Below are 27934 nucleotides of genomic sequence, written 5' to 3'. Positions count from 1 at the left end.
ATCCAGCAGGGGGGTGTAGAATTCCAGTTTCTAGGTTACTACACATTTTTTTGAAAAACTAGTTTCTTATTGCTGCATCTTGGTAAACCTGCTCCGTGTTGACCACAGGATTGAAGGAGCTTCTTAAATGCCATCGTGTCTGAGCAGTGATTAAATGGCTCCTCTCTCGGAAAGAGCTCAGTTCCCCTTTTGAGTTACTATTTATTGACAGATGTGTTCTTGTGGCTGTTTTGCAAGCAAATATTGGTCAGGCTGAAATTTCTTTTAAATATTCATACCACATGAGTGAGTTACCAGTATCATTGCTAATAATTTTTAAATAATTTAATGCAACACCATTTTAATGAAAACAGAAGCTCTTTTCAAATAGGAAAGCCTATGTTCTCTGTGTTACTCAAAAGTACCAAGGTGTTATGGACACTTATTAGGTGCTTAATAATAAGAAACATCTTGGATGCATATCTGAGTGTATGTATGTACATTTATCAAAATAAATATATGTAGGTAAAATTAACTATTTCCCACAAAATATTTACAAAGGAAATTATCAAATATCTTTCAAAAACATAGGATTTTCATAACAAAAATGTTAGAAGGTTGAGAGAAAATGTCTTATTCCTGAGAAACAAGACTGCCCTTTTTTTTTTTTAATTGATGTATAGTTGATTTACAATGTTGTGTTCGTTTCAGGTGTACAGCACAAGTTAGTTATACATATATGATAAATATGTATATATATATTCTTTTTCAGGGTCTTTTCCATTATAGGTTATTACAAGATATTGAGTATAGTTCCCTGCACTATACAGTAGGTCCTTGTTGTTTATTTCATATATAGTAGTGTGTATATGTTCATCTCAAACTCCTAATTTATCCCTCCCCCTCCTCTCCCCTTTGGTAACAAATTTGTTTTCTATGTCTGTGAGTCTATTCCTATTTTGTAAATAAGTTCATTTGTATCATTTTTTAGATTCCACATATAAGTGATATCATATGATATTTGTCTTTCTCTGCCTGACTTACTTCACTTAGTATCTTCATCTCTAGGTCCATCCACGTCTCTACAAATGACCCAATTTCATTCCTTTTTATGGCTGAGTAATATTCCATTGTATGTATGTACCACATCTTCTTTATCCATTCATCTGTCGATGGACATTTAGGTTGTTTCCATGTCTTGGCTATTGTAAATAGTGCTGCTGTGAACATGGGAGTGCACGTATCTTTTTATTTATTTATTTATTTTTAAACAGATGATCAAGTGTTTATAAATTTATTTATTTATTTATTTATTTTTGGCTGTGTTGGGTCTTCGTTGCTGTGTGAGGGCTTTCTCTAGTTGTGGCAAGTGGGGGCCACTCTTCATTGCGGTGCGCGGGCCTCTCACTATCGCGGTCTCTCTTGTTGCGGAGCACAGGCTCCAGACGCGCAGGCTCAGTAATTGTGGCTCACGGGCCCAGCCGCTCTGCAGCATGTGGGATCTTCCCAGACCAGGGCTTGAACCCGTGTCCCCTGCACTGGCAGGCGGACTCTCAACCACTGCACCACCAGGGAAGCCCACGTATCTTTTTAAATTAGAGTTTTCTCCAGATATATGCCCAGGAAAGGGGTTTCTGGATCATATGGTAACTCTATTTTCAGTTTTGTAAGGAACCTCCATACTGTTCTCCATAGTGGCTGCACCAGTTACATTCCTACCAACAATGCAGGAGGGTTCCTTTTTCTCCACACCCTCTTCAGCATTTATTATTTGTAAACTTAAAAAAAAATTTTTATTGTAGTATAGTTGATTTATAATGTTGTGTTAATTACTGCTGTACAGCAAATTGATTCAGTTATACATATATATACATTCTTTTTCTTAATATTCTTTTCCATTATAGTTTATCATAGGATATTGACCATAGTTCTCTGTGCTATACAGTAGGTCCTTGTTGTTTATCTATTCTGTTTATAATAGTTTACATCCGCTAACCTCAACCTCCCACTCCATCTCTCCTCCAACCCCCTTCCCCTGGGCAACCATCAGTCTGTTCTCTATGTCTGTGATTCTGTTTCTGTTTCATAGATAGGTTCATTTGTGTCATATTTTAGATTCTCTATATAAGTGATATAATATGGTATTTGCCTTCTCTTTCTGATTTACTTCACTTAGTATGATAATCTCTAGTTGCATCCATGTGGCTGCAAATGACATTCTTTTATTCTCTTTTATGGCTGAGTAGTATTCCACATCTTCTTTATTTATTCATCTGTCAGTGGACATTTAGGTTGTTTCCATGTCTTGGCTATTTTGAGTAGTGCTGCTATGAACATAGGGGTACATGTATCTTTTTGAATTAGAGTTTTGTCTGGATATATGCCCAGAAGTGGGATTGCTGGATCGTATGGTAATTCTATTTTTAGTTTTCTGAGAAACTTCCATACTGTTTTCCACAGAGGCTGCACCAACTTACATTTCCACCAACAGTATAGTAGGTTTCCCTTTTCTCCACAGCCTCTCCAGCATTTATTACTTGTAGACTTTTAAATGATGGCCATTCTGACTGGTGTAAGGTGATACCCAATTGTAGTTTTGATTTGCATTTCTCTAATAATTAGCAACGTTGAGCATCTTTTCATGTGCCTGTTGGCCATTTGCATAAGACTGCCCATTTTTGAGAAATGCCTTCCCTCTGGGCCATCAGAGCTGTTACACTCTTTTTAATGTTTTATCCTCCTGCACCATCAAAGTTACCTATATGGACTATCAAAAAAAGCTGGAAAAATAATACAGGAAGACTAAACCAAGAGGCAAAGGACACGCCTCAGACACATGCTCCAAACCATAAGATGAATCTGTTGTTGCTCCATGTTTTTGCTTCACATTTCTTTACCTCTTTCTCCCAAAACACACATATTACAAGGGTATCATTGATGAACTTGGAGGAAGAAGCAATTGATGCCTTATATTTGAAATCAAAAAAGTCCTGCCCGGTCACTTTCCTGCCCTTGTAACCCCCTCTTCTACCATCAGATATCCTGCCATCACGTCTGTCATCTGCCTGGGAGGTGTGGCTGTGCCTGGCCTTAAAAGGGAGGAGGTGGGGAGCCTGCAGAGGGGAGGAATTTGCTGGGTCCTATGACCTCTCCCAGCAGACCTGGGGGAGCAGCTTGTGTGGGGAGGTGACCGGTGGACATGGACAGTCCTCTCCCCAAACCCATCAGGTTCAAGACCCACCTCCTTCTGTGAAGTAGGGTCAGGAGGGACACTGAATCTGCTCCTTCTTTATTCCACTACCTCCTGAGACATCTGAAAGGTTTGATAACTTCCCTGTATCTTATTGTCTTCACCTGTAGACAGCACCTTCTCATCTCAAGAGGTATACGAGAATTCAGTGAGTTGATCCTGAATGTTGATCCCTTGGCATAAGGCCAGCTACAGATTAATTGTTTAATGAGGTGAGATTCCCTCCTTCAAAAGAAGTCTTTATTTTGGAGCCCAATGTAGAAAGTATATGGGAATTGGAACCCGTCATGTCTTCCCAAACCCTGCCTCATCAGCTCTGTGACTCTAGAAATGTAATTTAACCTTTCTGGGTCTTGACATCATTACCTTTAAAATGGGTATAATGATCCTTATCTCTGATGGTTGTAGACCCATGACTTTTTAATGTGTCAGCTTGGCTAAGCTGAATTACATTCCCCAGACTTCCTTTCCCCAGGTATGTTTCCAGTTAGGGGACATTTTGCACAGATTTGGAGGCAGAAGTGAGGCAGCAGCTGTGTTGCTACTGCCCTTGGCAGGTTGGAGCAGAGACGCACATGATGTCACTCACCTGCTGGCTGACCTGGTTGGTGCCCAGCATCTGCCAGCCCTGCAGCTGCCCCACCTGCCCTGATCCTCCCTCAGCACCTCCCTCTCCCGAATCAGTAATGTGTTTAGCTCCACAATAAAGGGTGTCAGCTTCTCCTGCACATCACCTGCATCATCGAAATTGGAGGTCTTTTGATGTTTTAAAATCAACTCTCCTTAAAAAAAAAAAAAGCCTCGATTTGCAGGGTTTGCCAATTCACGTGGTGTAAATATTCTCTTTACAGCTGATTTCAAGCTGCCACTGTGGTGTCACTGAATGTGACCCTCAGGAACTGGTATGAATAGGCGCTAGCACACTGCTGCTTGCTGACAGGGGCCAGTCTGTTTTTGTCAGTTACGATGCATGCTGTGAGTTCCAGCTTGTCCCCACACCTCCCCACGCTTTATCCATCTTCCCTTCCCGACTGTCTGCTCTGAAAACTTCAAGTTGAAGTTTAGATGAGAAGACACATCAGTCTTTCAGAGACTTTTAACCAATTCTCACAATTGCATATGATCAAATTCCTAGAACAATCCCTGTATGTATAGGTGTACATGTGTATTTCCTAATGGTTTCATATCTCTGATTGAATGCAGACCCTTAACTGATATGGGAAGTTTGAGAAAATTTATGCAAAACTCCCAGCAGCAGCGTTTGTACACAGTAGACACTAAAAAATGTTGACTTCCTATGTGGTATACATACATATATATATTATATTATATGTAATATATAATGGAATATTAGCCATAAAAGAGAATGAAATAATGCCATTTGCAGCAACATGGATGGACCTAGAGATTATCATACTAAGTGAAGTAAGTCAGACAGAGAAAGAGAAATATCATATGATATCACATATGTGGAATCTAATTAAAAATGATACAAATAAACTTATTTACAAAATAGAAATAGACTCACAGACATAGAAAACAAACTTATGGTTACTGAAGGGGAAAGAGGGGGAGGGATAAATTGGGAATTTGAGATTAACAAATACACATTACTATATATAAAATAGATAAACAGCAAGGGCCTACTGTATAGTGCAGGGAACTATATTCAATATTTTGTAATAACCTATAATGGAAAAGAATCTGAAAAAGAATATATATATGTATATATGTATAACTGAATTACTTTGCTGTACACCTGAATCTTTGTAAATCAACTATACTTCAAAAAAAAAAAATGTTAACTTCCTTCATAAGCAATTGACAACGATTTTAAATTTAGTGGTGTGTGCATTTCTTCTCCTGATATCATGGAACTCAAATATATTCATAATGTATACAGGAATCATGTTCCTTTTATTTATTTTCTAAGGAGATGGATCATACCAACCAGCACTATCCAGTAGAAATGGAATGCAATCCACATATGTAATTTAAAATTTTCTAAGGCCACATTTAAAAAAAACAAAAAGAAACAAGTAAAACTAATTATAATAATATATTTAATTTAACTCAATATATCCAAAATATTATTTCAGCATGTAATCAGTATAAAATGTTATTAATGAGATATTTTAAACTTTTTTGTATCCACTCTTTGAATGGTGGTGTGATTCTCACACTGCATCTCAATTTCAAGTGCTCTGTAAAACTCTTAGAGAAAAACATAGGAAGAACACTCTTTGACATAAATCACAGCAAGATCTTTTTTACCCACCTCCTAGAGTAATGGAAATAAAAACAAAAATAAACAAATGGGACCTAATAAAACATAAAAGCTTTTGTACAGCAAAGGAAACTATAAACAAGACAAATAGACAATCCTCAGAATGGGAGAAAATATTTGCAAATGAATCAACAGACAAAGGATTAATCTCCAAAATATATAAACAGCTCATGTAGCTCAATATCAAAAAAACAAACCCAATCAAAAAATGGGCAGAACACCTAAATAGACATTTCTCCAAAGAAGATATACAGATGGCCAAGAGGCACAGGAAAAGCTGCTCAACATCACTAATTATTAGAGAAATGCAAATCAAAACTACAATGAGGTATCACCTCACATTGGTTAGAATGCGCATCATCAGAAAATCTACAAACAACAAATTCTAGAGAGGGGTGGAGAAAAGGGAACCCTCTTGCACTGTTGGTGGGAATGTAAATTGATACAGCCACTATAGAGAACAATATGGAGGTTCCTTAAAAAACTAAAAATAGAATTACCATACGACCCAGCAATCCCACTACTGGCCATATATCCAGAGAAAACCATAATTCAAAAAGACACATGCACCCCAATGTTCATTGCAGTACTGTTTACAGTAGCCAGGTCATGGAAGCAACCTAAATGCCCATCGACAGATGAATGGATAAAGAAGATGTGGTACATATATACAATGGAACATTACACAGCAATAAAAAGGAACAAAATTGGGTCATTTGTAGAGACGTGGGTGGACCTAGAGTCTGTCATACAGAGTGAAGTAAGTCAGAAAGAGAAAAACAAATATCATATATTAACACATATATGTGGAATCTAGAAAAATGGTACAGATGAACTGGTTTGCAAGGCAGAAATAGAGACACAGATGTAGAGAACAAACATATGGACACCAAGGCGGGAAAGTGGTGGGGGGCGGGTGGTGGTGGTGGTGGGATGAATTGGAAGATTGGGATTGACATATATACACTAATATGTATAAAATAGGTAACTAGTAGGAACCTGCTGTATAAAAAAAAAAAGTTTCAAGTGGTCACATTCAGGACCCACATTGTGGGGAGAGGCCATCATGCTGGACAGTGGAGATGTAGACCCGTATCAAATGCAGACAGCATATAACAAGTTATATCGTGTTTAATTACCTGTGTATTTGATCTCAGCGTAGGCTGCAAAAGCAGTAGAGCCATTCACTTGTGGCGTTAGTCGGGTTATTGGTAACTAGCTCTGGGTTATTCTGGCTTCAGAAGGGCTGCCTCTGCAGCATTCATGGACCACAGGTGTCAGGACGTCCTCTCATGTCACAAAAGACCCTGAGCTGAATGTGCACAGTGATTCCCAAGGCAGGTCAGGTCGTCCTGGCTGGGGCATAGAGCTGTGGGCACCAAAGTCCTGGAACCCAGGTCTGAATTCCCATTCACCTTAAACACTTTCTGAAAATTGCTTAAAAAAAAAACCCCAACTGACTTGAGATTTCCACGTGACTTGTTTAGTAAAAGTAGAATACAGTACATTTTTACCTGGTTTCACCACAATAAATGATAGTACATGTATTTTTCTGACGGCCAATACAATCTGGGATACAGCGAGAGTATGTCAAGAAACATGTCCCATCCCTCCGGCCCTTCTTACCGTCACCTCTTTTGTCTGCAGAGCTTGCTAAATTGTGGTTGAACATTCTCTGGTGGGCACAACGTTTCATGTCACAAAATTGGGTGTCAAACTGACAACTCAGTCGAATCCCTAGTTCAAGTCCCTGTTACATTTTATGAAGTTCTCCACTCCAGTAATAATAATAATAATAGTAGTGGTAATAATAATAATTCATCCATTCTGAGTTTTCTGGTAAATTCAAAATTCCCCTCCACCTCCTTCTTTGGAGGACGACTGAATTGGTAGAGGCAGAGGCGGGGCCCTCTCACACACTGCTTCCTGTACCCTCACAAGTGCTCCTCACTAAGAGAACTCCTCCACCACAACCTGGGTATTCATGGAGCATCTCCTACAGGGCATGGTCAAGGCTGCTTGGGTCAAGGTGTCCCTGCTCTTGACTGGCCTCTTCCAGGACCCTGGCCCTCAGCCTCACACTTGAGTTTCCAGGCAACTGCAGGAAATGTATGCCATCTTGCCACACCGTCACAGAGAGTTGAGGAACTCCACAGGCCTAGTGTAGAGCCAGTAGAGGTAGAATAATCGGGGGGGTCTTGGTGCAGAAGGACCCCTCCTCAGCCCTCCATCAATACCCAGCTCTCTTGCTTCCTCCCAATTCTGCTCCATCTCTTTTTCTGGCTTATAAGATCTTTAGCAAGTATTTTCCTAAAACCTTTCTGTCTGTATATGCCTCTGGGTTGCTTACTATTTCTAAAACTTAAAAGCCAAGAATTTGACATCTTTATGTCCTGAGCTGGCTAAGCTGTTCCCCCAAGGCCATGGAGGCCTCCTGTCCAGCTGCCTGGGCCATGGGAAGGAGCCTCAGGGTATCCTCAGGCGAATGCAATGACGTGATGGGGCGGGGCCTGTCAGTTCATTAATGGGAGCTACAATTCTGGGGCATGAAATCAGGTGATTTATTTATTTTCACAAAACAAGTGCTGTGTAAATAATTGAAGTTAAGATGGCATTCTAAGATTTCAAATCTAGGCCAGTCACCGTAGCTCTTAAAGACATTTCTCCTCTTTCCCCTCATGGATCTTCTGACTACCAATTAAAATGGCATAAGGCAGATTAACAGGAGAAGATCAAATGTGTTATGTGTGTGCTGGAATTCACATAAGTATGAAGAATTCCAAAGATAGCAAAACAAGCTGAGGTATATATATTATTCTGACCAAGGAAGAGGTGGGGGTCTGAGGCTTCAAGGGAAGTAAGGTAACTCACAGAAGATAAAAAGAGTTAATGTTTGGTAAACAAATGTTTGCTGGGCCATTCAAACACAATGGGACACAGAGAGGACTTTGATCAAATGGGTCTTGCTCAGCTCCTCCCTGTTGATTACGCCAGATACTTCACTATAGTTAGCTATGGTGACGGCACCTTCCTGGGACAGTACTCCTCTCTGAAATTCTTTTCGGTAGTTAGGGGGAAGTTCAGGAAGTTCTTCCTGAGTCTTTTGGGCCTTCATTGTTTCCAGCTCAAAATAATCATGTGCCAGAGTGGCGCATCTTGGGGCGGCCTGCACTGAGCCCCATCACTCCCATAATATTCTTCAGTAAACCACTTTAAAATGATTTGTATGGATTGTATTTTGAAGAGCAATTTCAGAAAAACATGGTAAGATCTACAATGAGTTGAGATATGTAGGCTGGGCAAAGAAAAGAGGCTATTGAAATGCTTCCACCTTAACTGAAATAGACTTGGCTTTGAAATAGAAGGTGGTCCACCCAGTGTTTCACAGGAGGAGGAGACTTAGCTGACAAGTCTGCTCCCAGAGAGGGTTCTGAGGAACTCTGAGTTCTCCAAGCATTTTGTGCTCTCCTGAAACAGCAAGCCTTCTGATGGTGATTGCATGTCATGTTTGGGTGCAGGCTGGCCTGGGTGTGGGGGCCAGGATACAATAGTTTCCTTGATGTTTATTTGGTTTTGTGACTGTCACAGAGCTTGAGTTTTAGAAACACTCAAAGTTCTGTAGATATTTCCTGGTGCCACTTTGATAGTCAGGTAGAATTATTTATCAGCCTAGACAAAGTAAAATAGTGTTTCATTTGCAGATTGTTTCTGATCTGATCCTGCCATTGTCTTCAGAAATGCTTTCACTTTCCATGCAATACCATAGTGGTATGCAGAAGGGAAACTTGGGCTGTCATTTGGAGGAAGAATTGAAAACCACAGACTCCTGTTGGAACAACTTAGGATGCCTGTGGATTTGGTCCAATTCCAGATTTGGAAAGCATGGCTGTTTTTCAAAGAGAGGCTGCAGAGGGACCTGGTGAGGGACCTGGGAGAAGAATAGGGCCCATTTCTTCCACTTGGAGAATGACATTATCTGGGGGAGTTTTGCAAGGCTCTCTTTACCTCTGCGAAGCTGGTGTGCTGTTAAATAGACTGCATCCTTTAGGGGTTTGATTTCATCCTGGAGGAAAGAATTCCTGTGTTCTCTGGGCTATTTGCTATCCTTGAGATTCTACAGATGCATCACAAATAGTGGTGCTTCCTCTTTGAAAGACTGAAACCGTTGGCGGCCCCTCCTCTGGAGACCTCAGCTGAGACCCTCACTCTGACTTGCAGCTCCTCTCCTCCATCATCCTTGGCCTCTTGTCATGGGTTTGCACCTGCACAATGAGGGGGAACACTGCTGCAACCTCGACTCTGTTCTCCAGGTCAGGTGTCCTGCCCTGGGAGGTTTTGGGTGGAAAGCACATCTCACTGCTGCTTGGGAAGAGGCTGCTGTGGCCCAGTCACTGGCACTCGAGACCCAACTCGTTAAATTGGGCTTCACAGTGCCATGTGGCCATTGCCTCTTTTGTCCTTCTGTTTGCTTTATGGAAACTCACTCATTTTCCAACCAGCCAGCCTCTTTCTGGGCTCTGGGACCTCAGCTGACAGCCCTGCCTTGGCATTGATAGAGTCTATGGCCGTCTCCCCAGCCTAGTCTCTACAAGGACTGAAAGAGGGTCAGTAAAAGGCAAATCTGATCATGTCCACTCCCTGCCCTGGACCTCGCACCCTGCTCAGCCTCTGTTCACCCCTCTTCCTTTCCTTCTGAGTTCCAGGCACCTTGGCCTTCTTCGCTGCTCTGAGGTGCTGTGTTCCCTCCCTGGGCCCTGCTGTTCTGTCTGGTCCCAAACTCCCCTTCCAGGTAGTTAAGTCTTACTAGTTACCTTAACTCAGCTGTGACCAGCCAGGCCAGGGCAGATCCGCCATCACTAACTTTCCCAAGCCCTGATGGTTGTCTGGACCATTGTAATAGTGTCACACAAGATGGCTGCTGCCCCCTCACTAGTCTGAGGCCTCTTTGAGAAAAGACCACATCTGTCCTTTCACAGTTGCTCACCCAGTAGGCCCACATAAATGTCCAGAGCCTTAGATGAAAGAACCAGTGGATTGTAAAGTGGTGTCCCTGGCACTCTCACTACCCTGCCCCACCCCACAGCTAGAGAATGCTGGGCATTCCTTTCTTGATCAAAAATAATTTGTCTAAATCAATTGTACAGGGTGATGAATACACAGTGAAGATATTTAAGGAATCACACATGATATCAAAGTGAAATGGAGCAGGACTGTATGGGGCCTTCCCCAGACAGACTCCCCCATGTCCTCAGCCTGCCTTTTGTCTGTAGAAAAACTTTAGCCAAATAATAAATTTAATCAGAGAACTGAGAAAATGCAGAAGGAAGCAAAAGAAAGCAGTCAAACAGGACCAAGTAATAATAGTTTAGTCATTAAACAAAGCCAAGGACCTTTAGTTCCCTCTCAAGGGCTATAGATAATATTCTGAGCCATATCCTTTGAACTGTTTTTTAGATACTAAAACCTTCACCAGGTGAAAAAGTTATCTACATTATGACCAGACTGTAACTATGACATAAGCTGTCACAATTCTAAGAACTGGCCCCAAGGAAATGGGAAACAAAACCAACCCTGGAACTAAAGATTAACTGAACTTAAAACAATGAAGATGACACTATTCAGACCACCGCATGACTAATTTCAAGATGACTGTCAGAGCTGACTCTGCTGTTCTGCATGTAGCCCCCTCCCTCCACCTATACATCCCTGAAACTCCCCTTTAAAAGCTCTTGCCCACTGATCAGCGAGGGGGGGGACTTGGCCTTTGGACATGAGTCTGCCATGTAGTCTCATACAGAAAGGAAAGCAACCCTTCCTTTCTACCAACCTTGCCTCTCGAGTATTGGCTTTCGAGCAGCAAGCAGCCAGACCTGAGTTTTGGTAACAACAGAATGTTCCAAAGTCATTTGTAGAAAATATTACTGTTGTGTATTTGTTATGATTTCAAGTCTACTTGTTTCTGACTTAAGTGAAGTTGCTTTAACCTGAGGGTGACTTTGAAGCTGGGCCAGGAGGATGTCTGGGCATCTGTTGTTGTCTGTCAGCCCTCAGGAGCTCAGCCATTGAGGGGCACCACTGGGAGGGGCTTATCCATACAAACATATATGTGAGTGGATATCACGCGATGGGCATTTAAACTTTAAACGCCAAGAATTTGTGAGGACTTATCAAGAGTGTTCCTTCTGGGCAAGGCTACTCCCTGCTGACCTAAATAGCTCTGTGAAGATCCTGAGACACTGGCTCTTGCCGTGGCCAGGCCTCTCTTGGTGGCAGTGTTATTTAACTGAGCAGCAGTCTCAGGAAGGGAAGGGACGTCTGCTCCTGCCTTGGAGAGACCACTCTCGTAGGCAGTGATGCAAGCTGTGTAAAGGTCCTGGAGTGACAACACTAGCACCGCTCTCTGCTAACATCCTGCTCTGGCTACACAGGACTTTCTGTTTGCACCAGCAGCTGGACGTCAGCTCTTGGTTGGCTAAGCTGACTCTACAAGAACCAACTGGCAGAAAGTTACACCTCAGCTAAATTTGGACTTTATTTCTTTCACCTCCTCTCTGCCTGGAACAATGGTATAATTAATCGATTACTGGTTTGAAGTATGTTATTCCTTTATTGGCTTATTAAGAACCATATCCTGTATGCTATTGGCTTGTGAAGTATTATAAATTATAATCCTACAGTGAACCTGTGTTAAATAAATTATTGGCAAAGGCAAGCTCAGTCTCTGAGCGTAAGTTGGCTCAAAACAAAGCAGTTATTAAAAAAAAAAAAATAAAGAACAAAAACAAAAAAAATTTTTTAATAAACAAAGAACAAAAAAATCCCCCCAAAACAATTATGGTATTTGGCATTACATTTTTAAGATTTTTAAAATCACCTTCTCCCATCGACATGTGATGGCTGCTATCCTGGACCCAGTCCACACCAACTGTGTGTTTACTGATGACAATGATGATGGCATCTTTAGTCCAGAGGTGATCGATCTTCCCAGTGACAAGCCTGAGGCTCTGTGATGAATGAGCAAAGGAGGCACCGCAAGATGCAGCAGTGCCTTCTGGATAAAAGCAATTGTTCCAGTGTAGTTTTACTAAGTGCTTTTATTGGATTTCAAATTTTTAAAATTAGTAATCCCTGTGGGGGATACACAACAGCATCCCACTGAGCAGGGTATTTGATCGACGCTGGTCTGGCTCTCAGCCATGCTGGCTCACGGCACCGGTGCCAGTGCCTGGCACACTCACCACAGTCACACTCAGCTTTGCATAGGAGCTCAGGGCTCTCGTCCTAACACCTCCCTGTTCTCTGTTCTCAGAGGCAAGTGCCAGCTTTTCTGAATCTTTTTGTTTTTAAAAATAACCACTGTCAGACTGGGCAGTGATTGACAAATCAGTGACTTAAGAGATGTGCGCCTTACGCTTTCCTTTTCTGATGGTTATCTTAGTAAAGTGGGCTTTTTGTGAACAGTTCTGAGGTGAGTAAGAACAGGTAGAGCAGATCAGATTCAGATTCAACTCTCCCTGCTGCATGAGTGCAGGCCTGCTCACAACATCTCTGGCCTACAGCGGTCTGTCTCTTGTTACTGCATCATCTTACCTCCTTCTGTCTTAGGGACAGAGGTCTCTCTTCCCTCCATGCTTCCAAGTGACTCCTCACTTCTACTGAGCTGCTGTCATTTTGAGCTTGTCACCTGCCCAGCACAGAGTTCCTGCTCTCTGCCATCAAATTCTAGAGCCTCGGCCTTCCTGGTCCTCCCTCCAACTTGGATTGTTCATCTTTCTTTTCCCAGGGAGAATTCTCCAATGACTAAGCCCATGTTGGCTGTTCTCTGATCTGTCCTCCACACCTACAGAAACTACACTCTCTCAGATCATCTGTGATACCCATGATCAAATACTGTCAACTTTTCCACATTATTTTTTTCATATTTGTATTCAGCATTCAATCTGATCCTTGAAAGATTTTCCATCCTTGGCTTAAATGGTGGTCCTGCTAGCATCCTAAGGACTCTTTGTGGCCCCTTTAAGGCTCCCACTTCCTGACTACAGGCACCCCTAGCCACTCTCTCACTGCACCTTCCCTTGGAAACCTCAAACAGTCTCACATCTTTAGCTATTATTTCTACAAACGTGATTCCAAAATCGCTCTTTCTAGCATGTCTCCTCTCTAAAGCAGCAGCCCCGCTCTTCTTTTCTGTGGTGCTTTTGCATTAGACTCAGAATAACTACAAACCAAACTCCTTCTTTCACTTCGGCCTGGTTTCCTTTCCAAAATTCTGTTTCTGATGGTTGTATCATGCTTTCTCTATGGAGTCACACTTTATTTCTCAAGCTCCTTTCCCATGGTATGCATCCCACCCATCTCTCATCCTCCCTTGCTGACTCTGCTCCCTGCTTCTGTTTCTTCCTTTCCATTCTCTGTCACTACACTAATCTGCGGTGTCCTCACTTCAAGCCTTTGTTTCAGTCAACTTTTTGTTGGTGTTGGGCAGGAAGACATTGTCCTCTACCCTTCTAGGTTCTTCTGGCTGGTTTAAGAATTAAATTGACATGAGACAGATTAACAGGAGAAAATCAAAGTTTAGTAACAACTATACATGGGAGAGACCCAGGAAGACTGAGTAACTCCCCAGATGGCTGAAGACCTCACCTTAAATACCATTTTCAGCTAAAGGCAAAAGAGGATGTTGGGGGTAGTGGTTTGGGACCTCAAAGGGGAAGAAGGCAATTCACATGGAGATTGAAAAGCAAATGTTTGTTACTTAAATGTTTGCTGGGCCAGACAGAGACAATGGGACACAGAGAACTTTAGCAAACAGACTTCGCTGGGTTCCTCCCTATCTCCACAGCTAGTTTATACTGTACTCATCTATGGTGATAGCTCCCTTCCTGGAACAGGTCCTTTATCTACATTCTTTAGGCAGTTAGGGGGAAGGTCAAAGGTTCTTCCTGAGTCTTTTGGACCTTTATTGTTTTCAACTTGAAATAATCTGCATGCCAAAGAGACATTTTGCTCCCCTAATTGGTATCTCTGCCTCTAGCCCTTTCTACACATTATGTTATCTGATACACACTTGAAAACTCTTTAAAAGAACACCTTCATCATGCATATCCCCTTACTTAAACACCATTGTCTTGTCATTTCAGGCTCCAGGAAATATGGCCCCAACTCAGGACTCCAACCACCTCTTCATCAGCCCCCTCCATCTCAACCAAGTTGGTGAGCTCTCTCTGGCCCTGACTTACCCAGTGCCTGTTCCTACTACCATATCTTTACAAACAATTTTTTTTTAATTTAATTTTTATTTTATATTGGGGTATAGTTGATTTACAATGTATTAGTTTCAGGTGTACAGCAAAGTGATTCAGTTATACATATACATATATCCATTCTTTTTCAGATTCTTTTCCCTTATAAGTTATTACAGAATATTGAGCTCCCTGTGCTATACAGTAAGTCCTTGTTGATTATCTATTTTATATATAGTAGTGTGTATATTTTAATCCCAAACTCCTAATTTATCCCTCCACCCACCTTTCCCCTTTGGTAACCATAGGTTTGTTTTCTAAGTCTGTGAGTCCATTTCTGTTTTGTAAATAAGTTCATTTGTATCATTTTTTTAGATTCCACATATAAGCAATAGCATATATTTGTTTTTCTCTTTCTGACTTACTTCAGTTAGTATGATAACCTCCAGGTCCATCCATGTTGCTGCAAATGGCATTATTTCATTCTTTTTTTTATGGCTGAGTAGTATTCCATTGTATATATGTACATCTTCTTTATCCATTCCTCCATCAATGGACATTTAGGTTGCTTCCATTTTATCCTACATGAAGTGCTTTCCCTGCTCTCTCTATTCCATTGACCAAATCCTACCCATTCTTCAGAAACCACCTGAGGTCTTCCTCCTTCTTCATGCATACTTTCCTCATTGCTCCAACAACCAGTCATCTCTGAAATATCTTAGAGCAGGAAGTACACTGGCTCCCAGATCTTAGTCTGTGGAATGGGGCTGAGCTGGTATGTAGGTATACTCAAGAGTTTGTTAATAATGTAGTGTTTGTGGCTCTGCTGTGGGCATTGGGAATTTCATTTTCTATGGACCTGCCCACGAGATTCTGATGTGTAGTAAATGGAGATTTGTTAATGACTCTCAATCTCATTTATGTTTGACTTTTCACAGGTCAGATGTCATTTACCCAGCTAAGATGTGTAAGCAGCTTCAGGATGGGGTCCACAGTTCATTGCCACAGTGATGGCATGCTGCTGGAAACACAAGGAGCGTGAGAGAGTCACATTTAAAATCAGCCTTCCCCACACAACTCTTGTTGTCTACAGATAATACTGTGCATTCATTCATTTTTTTCATTAATTCCATCCATTCACTTAACAAGCACATACTGGTCACTGTTAAGGTCCTGGTAAGTACAGAGATAAGTTCACTCAGATGAAGGGAGAGAGACCCCACCCCCATCCCAACCCATCCCATGTGACAAAGGTTCTGCTGCCAGATCAACAGAATGCTATGGGAACCCAGGGGAGAAAGCAATTAATTTTTTTGGAGAGTCCATAAATTCTTCAAAGAGGAGGTGCCATGGGTGACATCTGAGCTGGGTAGTGAAGGCTGAACAGAAGGAGGAGGGGACATTCCTATGAGAGAGGAAAGTATGACAGAGAGGAGCAAAGGTCAAAGTTTGACACTACTTGGAGAGAAGAATGAATGGTTCCAGGTGACTAGAGAGGTAAATAGGGGGGATGGTACCAGGAACCACAGGAGAGAAGGGGAGGGTCAGACTGCACCGTGGGGGTCATCTAAAGGCTCTGCATCAGATCTGTGTTTTGGAATCATAAATCTTGTCACAGTACAGAGACTAAGAAATAGGGGAGATCTTGTAGACTGAGAAAATGACCATGAAGCTGTCACAGGGAACCAGGGAAAGGCAGATGAGACCTTGGTCTTCTGAAGTGAGAGTACAGATCAAGAGGAGAAGGAAGCAGTTGGATTGACAGAGATTGGTTCCCACTCATCCCAACAAATACTCTTCTGCTGCCTCCCCATCTATCAGCCAACTCTAAAGATTTTTCTCAAGTTGTCAGCCTCGGCCACTGGGTGAATAGTAATGTCATTAAACAAGACAGGGGCCAAAAAGAAGTACAGATTTGTGGGGGAGGAAAGTGAGAGTGGCCTCTGAAGTCTGAAGTTAAATTGCCTACAAAGCACCATGATGAGGTGCACAGAACCAAGCAGGGATGTGAGGAATGAAAGTGTCAGCTTGGAATCACTGAAAAAGAAGAAACAGTTGGAGCCTTGGGAATGACTGGAGTTTGAACATGACTTTGAGGGGAGAAGAAGGTTGGGCTTAGAAACTTTTATCTACATTCAGCAAGAAGAAAACGGATGGGCTTGAGTGTAATTTTAGTTTCTTCCCTCTGTTTCTTCGGCTTCAGATACGAATGAATAAATGAGGCCCATGAAGAAAGAGGATGGATTAAGTTTATTAAGAGTTTACGAGGGAATTCCTGGTGATCCAGTGGTTAGGACTCAGAATTTTCACTGCCAGGGCCCCGGTTCAATCCCTGGTCAGGGAACTAAGATCCCACAAGCCATGCGGTGGGGTCAAAAAAAAAGAGAGAGAGTTTATGAGTTAAATGATTAGTACCAAAAAAAACCAGGGTGAACTAAATGGAAGTATTGGGTGATAGGCTATGGAAAGATGAAAACATCACTGCTCCACCCTCACTGGAAACAGGCCTTCTGAACCCGGAATCTGGCATAAGAAACATTATCCGTTATCCATCACTGAAGGAGGGAGGAGACAGATTTATTGGAAGTACAAGGAAGATATTATGCACAAGGAAGGAACTGTTATTTATGATGTAGTGTAGTGATTATATATCCAGAATCTATTATTACAGTGAATTTCATTATCTTTTTAATTGCTACAATTTCTTTACCTCCTCAAGAGCTCAACTTTCTTATGTATAAGAAATGTTCATTAAGTTAATAGATATACCTTACACATCATTTTAAAAATAAGAGCTAAAGTAAAGTAAAATAGAAAAAAAAAAAAAGAAATACATTGCTTGACTTGTTCAACGTTGCAGGACAGGTTAAGGAAGGATGAATGATAACACAGAAATCTTGGTCTCCATCAGACATTGTTTTCTGAGGTCCCAGTTGCAGGCATTGTTTCATATCGGTTATTTAAACCAATCTGAAAGTATAATGCTTAATATACATTTATTTCACATGAGACTTAATTCTTCAGTATTTATTTGTGGTCCCAAATTTTCTTTTGAGTTGAATGAAACTTTTAAAAATCTCAATATTACTCAAATTGATGTATACTGTATGCAGGATGAAGGTAACTTGTCTACTGAGACTTAACGTGATGCCAAAGAACCTTTCCTATTCCTTAACTTTATGTGTCTAGGCTCCTTAGGTCTTTTGTGAGAAAATGACTTATAAATATAAGCTTGTCAAACTGCCTTTGATTCCTAACAATTCCTTATTTCATACCTACCACCATCATACAATAATTGAAAAGCATTAGAAACATGCAAATGTATGGGGCAAATGTCAGAATATAAGAGGCATAGTCTTAGCCTCTGAAAACTTGTATGTTCAATTTAACAAGCATTTGTTGAGTATCCACCATGGAAAAGGCATATACTAGATATACTTGGTGATACCGCTAATGAGTAAGACATAGCCTCCTTCTTCAAGAATCATGTGGTCTGACATATTAGCTACTCATCCTGGCACACTAACTCACTCTAACACAGAGATGACAGGTGATTTGGGAGGAGAACAGAATGTTTGCACACACATTACTTCATGTGATCCTCTTAAGAAGGCTGTAAATGAGATATACATTTTTAGAGCTGATGGGGAGTGGAACTGGCCTATCACCCATGTTATCTGTTGCCTTGAGTTCGGTTATGTTACTTAATGAGTATGTCATAAATGGTTAATGTAATAAAAGCAAAAATTTACAACTGTATTCAAAGAAAAGATCTTGGTCTACAGGACAAGATTTGTGGACAAATACATACACACATTGTATGTTTCAATACTTTTGTTAACTTCTTACTTTATGTGACTTTAAAAATTAATGCTGACCTTAATGGAGGCATCTGCCGGGCAGGCAGTATATAAGTCTTGGCAACCAGTTCAGCACAGACCTCTGATTCCTCCAACTTTTCACGGCAATCAGAGGGCCGTGAATCCAAAGCCCTCAGAGAATGCCACCAGAGAGTTAGAATTTTCTCAAAACCTGCACTTGCCTTCATGTCCCACATTTATTTAAATAATTTGCAGATTCCTCCTTTAAAACCTTTATAAGATTATTCTGAAATAGCTCTCCCTTCAACCCTATTTGTCTCCCTTATACCTTATTTATTATTAATTTACTATTAATGTCTGTGTCAATGTTTACTGTCTGTTATTTTCTAGTTTAAGTCTTCCTCCACCACTGTTCCTTCTAAATCCATCCTCAAAGAAAGACTCATCCCCATAATTTTCTGTTTGTGACAACACAGCTCATTTCCCCAGTGTTACACAGGGCAATGCAAATAACTTAACTTCAAGAAGAACTTGGACAGCAAGAACTTGAGAGGCATTAAAACAAAATAAGTCCTTGTTTCAAACAAGGGGACCTAAAATAACATGTGAAAGAACTGTTGAACTACAGATGATGATTTTGCCTTGAATGACATCTGAAAAGAAACTAGACTGACTTCTAGATGAAGTCTTAGACATGTTTTAAACAGGACTAGAGACACCAGCTTTAACACTCACCATGAAAGCTCTGGGGTGACATGAACTATATTGAAATCTGCCTCCTGGTCTGAGTATGATGAACTCCTCTGGAAGGGAATTTTGCCCCAGGGAATCTTCATATCCTGCATATATCTCCCCAGGTGGGGGAAGGTTCAGGAATTCAGGTTATTAGGACAGGAATATTTTTCTTATAGAAAAATGTAAAATTGACTATGAGCTTGCCTTGAGGAGAAATATTTATGGAAAATGTCTGCTTATTTTGTGGGTAGAAAAAATAATTTCATTTGCTTTTGAGACTTGTAAACTCCCTGGCATGGACTTACAAATATCACCCCTACTTTACAGAGAGATGAGCAAGGCACTGAGGAGGCAAACATTTCAAAGATGCGGCAGAAACAGAACCAAAGGAGCTCTATTCAGCCTCCTTCCACCTTATTATATCTATCCATCTCACCCTGCAATAGCTATGTAGTTAATATATCGCTGACCTGTACACAAAAAGAGTGAGTTTTCTGCCATTGCTTCACATTGTATGAGGGCATAACTCTGTTTGGAAAAGGGGTGTGCTGTCCTGTACCCGGAACTCCAGTTACAAGAATGAAATAAGAGAGGATGACAGTCTTGGGCTTACAAAGCAAAGGATTGACTTTATGCATATCACGCACAATGATCTTATTTTATTCTTGAAGTTACTTTACTCTGGTGATCAGTTCAGTCTACCACAGTTCAAGAGCACGTCGTAGGTGAAAACATGTTCATTAGCATAGGGAATGCAAAGCTGGGAAAATGGAATCTCTCCTGTTTCAGACTTGCATCTCAGAGTCCTGAACTACGTCTGGAAGTTTACCTTGTATCACATTAGATTTGTGCACTTACAAGTAAATTTGTCCAGAGCTCAGGTTTCTGCTTTGTGTCTCTGGACACTGGACATGTTCCTAAAAGAACATGGAAAAGGAATGAAACAAGTCTCTTACCCACAGGGCACTTGAATGGGTAGCATTAACTTTCTTTTTAAATTATTTTTTTAATTGAAGTATAGTTGATGTACAATGTTGTGTTAGTTTCTGATGTACAGCAAAGTGTTTCTGTTATATATATATATTCTTTTTTCATATTCTTTTCCATTATTAGTTATTACAAGATATTTAATAGAGTTCCCTCTGCTACACAATAGGTCCTTGTTGTTTATTTATTTTATATATAGTAGTATGTATATGTTAATTGCCAAATCCTAATTTATCCCTCCCCCCTCCCCGTTTCCCCTTTGGTAACCATAAGTTTATTTTTCTATGTCTGTGAGTCTGCTTTTGTTTTGTAAATAAGTTCATTTGTATCATATTTTAGATTCCACATATAAGTGATATCATATGGTATTTATCTTTGTCTGATTTACTTCACTTAGTGTGATAATCTCTAGGTCCATCCATGTTGCTGCAAATGGCATTATTTCATTCTTTTTTATGGCTGACTAGTATTGCAATGTATATATATACATTGCAATATATATATATTTATACATATACATATACCATTTTCTTTATCCATTCATCTGTCTATGGACATTTTGGTTGCTTCCATATCTTGGATATTGAAATAGTGCTTCTTTATCCATTCATCTGTCTATGGACATTTAGGTTGCTTCCATATCTTGGATATTGAAATAGTGCTGCTATGAACATGGGGGTGCATGTATCTTTTTGAATTAGAGTTTTCTCCAGATATATACCGAGGAGTGGGATTGCAGGATCCTATGGTAACTAGTTTTAGTTCTTTAAGGAACCTCCATACCGTTCTCCATAGTGGCCGAACCAATATACACTCTCACCAACAGTGTAGGAGGGTTTCCTTTTCTCCACACCCTCTCCAGCATTTATTATTTGTAGACTTTTTGATGATGGCCATTCTGACTGATGTGAGGTGATACCTCATTGTAGTTTTGATTTGCATTTCTCTAATAATTAATGATGTTTAGCATCTTTTCACGTGCCTATTGGCCATCCGTATGTGTTCTTCAGAAAAATGTCTATTTAGGTCTTCTGCCCATTTTTGATTGGGTTGTTATTGAGTTGTATGAGCTGTTTGTATATTTTGGAAATTAAGCCCTTGTTGGTTACATCGTTTGCAAATATTTTCTCCCATTCCGTAGGTTGTCTTTTTGTTTTGTTTATGGTTTCCTTTGCCATGCAAAAGCTTATAAGTTTGATTAGGGTCCATTTGTTTACCTTTGCTTTTATTTGTATTGCCTTGGTAAACAGCATGAACTTTCTAGACCTTCAAGGAAAACTCTTCTGGATTCTTCAAATTTGATCTCTTACAAATCTGTGGTTTGGGGGGGAATCTTATTTCTATTCACCTTCAATTTTTCTATATCCATACACACGCACACACACAGAGAGAAATAAATTACGTGACCTTCTTTCTTGACTTCCATGTTTCCTTTTGCCTCTAAACTCCTCATTAAAGATGGACAAATGATAGTGAGAAAGCCTAAACTCCTGTTACAGATTCCACTTCGTTGTCTTAGGAAGTAATGGCCAGGGAGGGAACACATCAACTATAAATACGTGCCTTCATCTTCAAGCAGACTTAGGCATATACACAATAGAATCACTTCCATCGTTAAGAAGTACTCTCTAGACAAATTTAACTCTAACTGTATCCTCATATTTCACTTAGTTTTCAATGAAAAAATGGGTTTAGGTATAAACAACAAAATTAAGTGTCAGTTAATTCCATTCATTCACTCTCCAGCTCACACTTTGGAGCTTTTTTCCTATGCCGACAGTATCAATCTATTAACAGATGTATTAGTATAATTTTAGTTTTCATTTCTAAACCTTAAAGAACAGAACTGAATATTTTGTATATACAATTTACAGGGAAGTCCTATACCAAAACAGATTTCCTCTAACTTTATATATTTATCAAAGTCTTGGGAGAGAAAATGAATGAAGCAGCCTTCTTTGCTATATATAAGGATCCATACTCCAAAAGACAAATTGTGTCCTGGATTTCATTTTTTAATGTCACAAGGATAAATCAAATGCCAAAGATTTTTGTGGAATACATAATGTTTTGGTTCTATGTAATTGCACGGTTGGTATTTGCAAATTATTGTGGAAAATGAAAAATATTTCATCAATGAAATGAAATAAAAAATTATTGTGACAATGTTGAATAAAAACATCAATGAATGTTTGAGCACTATCTCTAAGTGCAGGTGAAGGTACATTTAATTAATTGGATAGATTTAAAACCCAGGTTTTAAAATCTGAAGTTTTCTTTACATAATCCTTTTTTAAGGTAAAATTATTCTCCATTTTGTCAAGATTTGTCATTTTTTTCTCATGACTCAACCATGAGTTGTCTTGTGGTGTTTTCTGCCTTCTACCTTATTGTTAGGACCTTGTGTGCAGGGACAAAAAATTGTTGCTGCTGTTTTTAAGCACACTTTGTTTGGCTGGCAATAGTAATCAACAAAATATAATAGCACCAACATAATCATTCTTGGTATCAATCTCCTTGATTAAACCTCTTAGAATTAATGCGTCTCATGAATGCTTAACAAATTCTGATTAAGTAACTGATTTTTATAGTTAAATCATATATGATCCTTGGTTTCTCATCTGCATAGGAGAACTGTATAGGTTTCAAAAGACAGAAATCCATTCAAGTTACTTACATGAAGAAATTAAGATTAATTAGAGTCACAGGGTCTCTTATGAAGCCCAAGTTCTGGGGATTCATCAGGCTTCTGGAATGAATTGCCCCAAGGAATTATCTGTACTCAGTGATTTTTAAAAAAATTTTTTATTGGAGTATGGTTGATTTACAATGTTGTGCTAGTTTCAGGTGTACAGCAAAGTGAATCAGTTATACATATACATATATCCACTCTTTTAGATTCTTGCTGCCATTCATGTCTGCTTCTCTTTCTAAGGCTGCTTTGTTATTCTTTCCTCACAGGCTTTCTCTAGTCTGGACTCCATGATAAAAGAGTGAAACATGACCATTTGCAACCTGGGACTACATTTCTTCCATTAAAGAAGCCAGCTAGACTGAACCTGTAACCTAGTTCAGATTACAAATTTGAAGAAGAATATAGCCTCTGGTGCTCACCCCAAGATTATTTACTTTTTTTTGTTGAGGATGAGTGGTGTTGTTGTCCAGTTGTGAAAGCCTGGATGTCTCCATTGGAACCAAAGAGACTGTGGAGCAGATGGAAGAAAGGGAAGGTATGAAACAAGTTCCCAGAAAAGTGTGAAGATAGCTAAACAGCTACTCTAAAGATACCCTCTGTAAGGAGCTTAGACCAGAGCCTTCTAAAGTTTTTTTGATTCTAAAATTCTACAATTCCTTTACCATACTAGGCATTTCTTTTAAATTTTTTATTCCTTTTTTATTGAAGTGCAATTCACATGACATTAAAGTTAACCATTTTAAAGTGTGTAATTCAATGGCATTTAGTACACTAACAATGTTGTGCAACTATCACCTCTATCAGATTTCAAAATATATTCATCACCCCAAAAGGAAACATAACATACCTATTAGCAGTCATGCACCATTCTCCTGCCTCTGGTAACACTTATCCGTGCTCTGTCTCTATGGATTTATCTATTCTGGATATTTCATATAAGTGGAATCATACAATATGTGGGTCTGACTTCTTAGCGTGGTGTTTTTCAGTTTCATTCATGTTATAGCACTCTTTTTTATGGCTGAATAATTTTTAATTATATGTATATGCTACAATTTATTTATCCATTCATTCATGATGGACATTTGGACTGCTGCCACCTTTTTGGCTATTGTGCATAGAGCAGCTATGAGCATGTGTTGTATGTGTGTTTGTTTAAGGACCTGTTTTCAATTATTCTGGGTATATATATAAGAGTAGAATTGCTGCGTTGTATGGTAATTCTATGTTTAACTTTTTGAGGAACTGGCAAACTGTTTTCCACAGTGGCTGAACATTTTACACTATCACCAGCAGTGTATGAGGATTCAATTTCTCCATATACTTGCCAGAATTGTTATTTTCCTTTCCCAAAAATTATTATTCTAACCATTCTAGTGGGGTTGAAGTGGTACCTCACTGTGGTTTTAATTTGCATTATTCTAACGATCAATGATTTTGAGTATCTTTTCACTTGTTAGTTGACCATTTGTAAATCTTCTTTAGAGAAATGTCTATTCAAGTTTTTTGTGTATTTTAAAAAATTTGTTGTTTTGTTTCTGAGTTGCAATTGGTCTTTATATATGCTGGGTACTAGACTCTTATCAGATATGTAATTCATTAATATTAATCTTCATTCTGCAGGTTGTCTTTTCACTTTCTTGATAATGTCCTTTGATGCACAAAGTTTTTAACTCAAATAAAGTTCAATTTACCTATTTTCATTGTTGTTGCTTGCAGTTTTGGTGTCATACCTAAGAATCTGTTGACAAATCTAAGATTGTGAAGATTTAATCCTATGATTTCTTCTGAAAGAGTTTTACAGATAAATCTCTTACATCAATTCAGTTCTTTAATCCATTTTGAATTAATTTTTATATATGATGTGAGTTAAGGGTGTAACTTAATTCTTTTGCATGTGAGTATACAGTTGTTCCAGCACCATTTGTTGAAAAGACTGCTCTTTCCCCATTGAATGGTCTTGGCAACTTTGTTGAAACTCAACTGGCCATAGGTATATGGGTTTGTTTCAGGATTCTTAACTCTCTTTCCTTGATCTATATGTCTACGTCTATGCCAGTACCACAAGGTTTTCGTTACCATAGACTTGCAGTAAATTTTGAAATCAGGAAATGTGAGTCCTCCGACTTTGTTCTTCTTTTTCCATATGGTTTTAGCTTTCTGGGATTCCTTGAAATTCCATATAAATTTGAGTATTGGCTTTTCCATTTCTGTAAAAATGGCCACTGGAGTTTTGATAGGGATTTCATTGTATGTGTTGGGCAGTATTGGTATCTTAACAATACTGAATCTTCCAATCCATGAATACAGTATATCTTTCCATTTATTTAGGTCTTCTTCAATTTCTTCCAGTAAGGCTTTGTAGTTTTCAGTGTAATTACAGCATTACTTGGTTAAATATGTTCCTAGATATTACGTTCTTTTTGATTTTATTGTGAGTGGAATTGTTTCCTTAATTTCCCTTTCAGATTGTTCATTACTATTATAGGTCTTGTATCCCACAATGTTGCTGAATTTTTAAATTAATCTTAATAGTTTTTGTGTGTGTGTGTGAATTCTTTAGGATTTACCATATATGTGATTTTTTCATCTATGAATAGGGACAGTTTTACTTCTACCTTTTCAATTTGGATATCTTTTATTTCTTTTTCTTATCTAATTGCTCTGGCTGGAACTTCCAGTACAATGTTGAATACAAGTGGCAAAAGTGGGCACCCTTATCTTGTTCCTGACTTTAGGGGGAAAGTTTTCAGACTTTCATCATTGAGCATGACGTTAGTTGTAGGTTTTTCATAAATGCCCTTTATCAGGTTGAGGAAGTTTCTGTCTACTTAGATTGGTAAATGATTGCATCATGAAAGAATGCTGGATTTTGTCAAATGCTTTTTCTGCCTCTATTGAGATAATCATATTGTTCTTTTCCTTCATTTTATTAATATGATGTGTTACTTTGATTTTCATATGTTGAACCACTTTTGCATTGCTGGGATAGATTCCACTTGGTCATGGTATAAATTCTTTTACTATGGTATTGGATTCACTTTGTTAATATTTTGTTGATCTTGCATCAATATTCATAAAGTATTTTGGTCTGTAGTTTTCTTGTGATGTTTTTGTCTGGCTTTGGTATCAGGGTTAATACTGCCCTCATCAAATGAATTATACAGTGTTCCTTTCTCTTCTATTTTTTGAAAAAGTTTGAGAAAGATTGGTGTTATTTCTTCTTTGTTTGGTAGAATTCACCAGTGAAGTTCTCTGGTCCTGGGCTTTTCCTTGTTGAGAGGTTTTGGTTATTGATTCAGTCTCTTTACTTGCTATAGGTATTCTTAGATTTTCTATTTTTTCTTGAGTCACTTTTGGTAGTCTGTATTTCCAGGAATTTGTCCATTCATCTAGGTTATCTAATTTGTTGGTGTACAATAGTTCATAGTATTCTCTTATAATCCTTTTTGCTTCTGTAAGGTCAGTAGTAATGTCCTCTCTTTAATTCCTGATTTTAGTAATTCATGTCTTCTCTCTTTTTCCTTAGTCAATATAGCTAAAAATTTGCCAGTTTTGTTGATTTTTTTCAAATAGCCAACTTTAGGTTTTGTTGATTTTATCTACTGTTTTTCCATTTCAATTTTCTCTGCTCTAATCCTCATTATTTCCTTCCTTCTTCTGGCTTTGGGTTTAGTTTGTTCTTATTTTTATCTCCTTAAGATGTAAATTTAGGTCATTGATTTGAATTCTTTTTTTTGACATTTAAATGTTTATTAAGACATTCATATTAATAATAGGATACTTTATAAATACTTCATATATAAAGTTGATAATGACCATCATAACTCCAGCGTGAATTCTTCTTTTTTAGTGTAGGCATTTACAACTGTGAATTTCCCTATGAGCACTGCTTTCATGGAATCCCAAAAGTTTTGATCAATCCATATTAGGTGTTTTTGATGATAGGCTGTTTTAGTTCTTCATGCCATTGTATCTGGGACTCTTGTGTACACTACTCCTGTGGTTATCTCAACAAATCACAGAAAATCAGGAAAAGTGGTTTTTAGAAGGTTAGTGTATTGCTAGAGTCCTTATATCTTTGTGTATTCTAAATTTTGGTATATATAAAAGAAATTAAAAAACAAATTCTGTTTTCAAATACCAACTAAGAGAAGAAATAAAGGCAATATACCAATATACCAAGAAACACTGATGGACCCAGGAATATAAAATATTCTAACCTAAAAACAAATTTAAACATGTCATTCCCAAGCTAAAAACCCTTTCATAGCTCCTTCCTATTTTCCAAATAAGGCCCAAGTTCCTTTTCAAGACAAGCAAGGATCTTCAATACATGGTTGTTATCCAAGTCTCCAGCTACCCATCTCACCTTCTTTTTATTTTCTAGCAATACCTGTTGTGTCTTCCTGCTCGGCCTCTGATGTTCTAGAGCCCTAGATCTTTGTCTATGCTGTTCCCTTGCCTGGAGTGCTCTATCCTCTTTCTTTGCTTAGTTAAATATTCTCATCTTTAAAGATTCATTTCAGGCATGATTTTCCCCAGGAAACCCCAGATATTCTTAAGTATAGTTTGTACTTCTGCTTGAGCTGTGAAAATCTCTTTTACTGAATTAAACTGAAATTATCTGCTTTCGTACTGGTTCTCCCTGCCCTGTTTCAGCCCCATTAGACTGAAAGCTCTTAAGTCTGAAACCTGAACTGGTTCACCCTTTTCTCCACAGTGCCTCTTAAAAGGCTTGGCACATAGTAAATGCCCAGTAAATACACGTTGAACTGAACGAAAGGAGGCCATGTTGCTGAGTGGTGTGGAGGCCATGAGAGTTATCGGGATTAAAAAAGTAGCTAAGAGGTTGCCAAGAGCTACAGTGTTAGGAGGAGTCACCAAGGAAACAGGACTTGGGTTGTTTCAGAAAAGTAGGACTTGGATGGGAGACAG

This window comes from Eubalaena glacialis, chromosome 2, assembly GCF_028564815.1.
Source record: "Eubalaena glacialis isolate mEubGla1 chromosome 2, mEubGla1.1.hap2.+ XY, whole genome shotgun sequence".
NCBI lineage: Eukaryota > Metazoa > Chordata > Mammalia > Artiodactyla > Balaenidae > Eubalaena > Eubalaena glacialis.
This window is presented reverse-complemented; position numbering follows the sequence as displayed.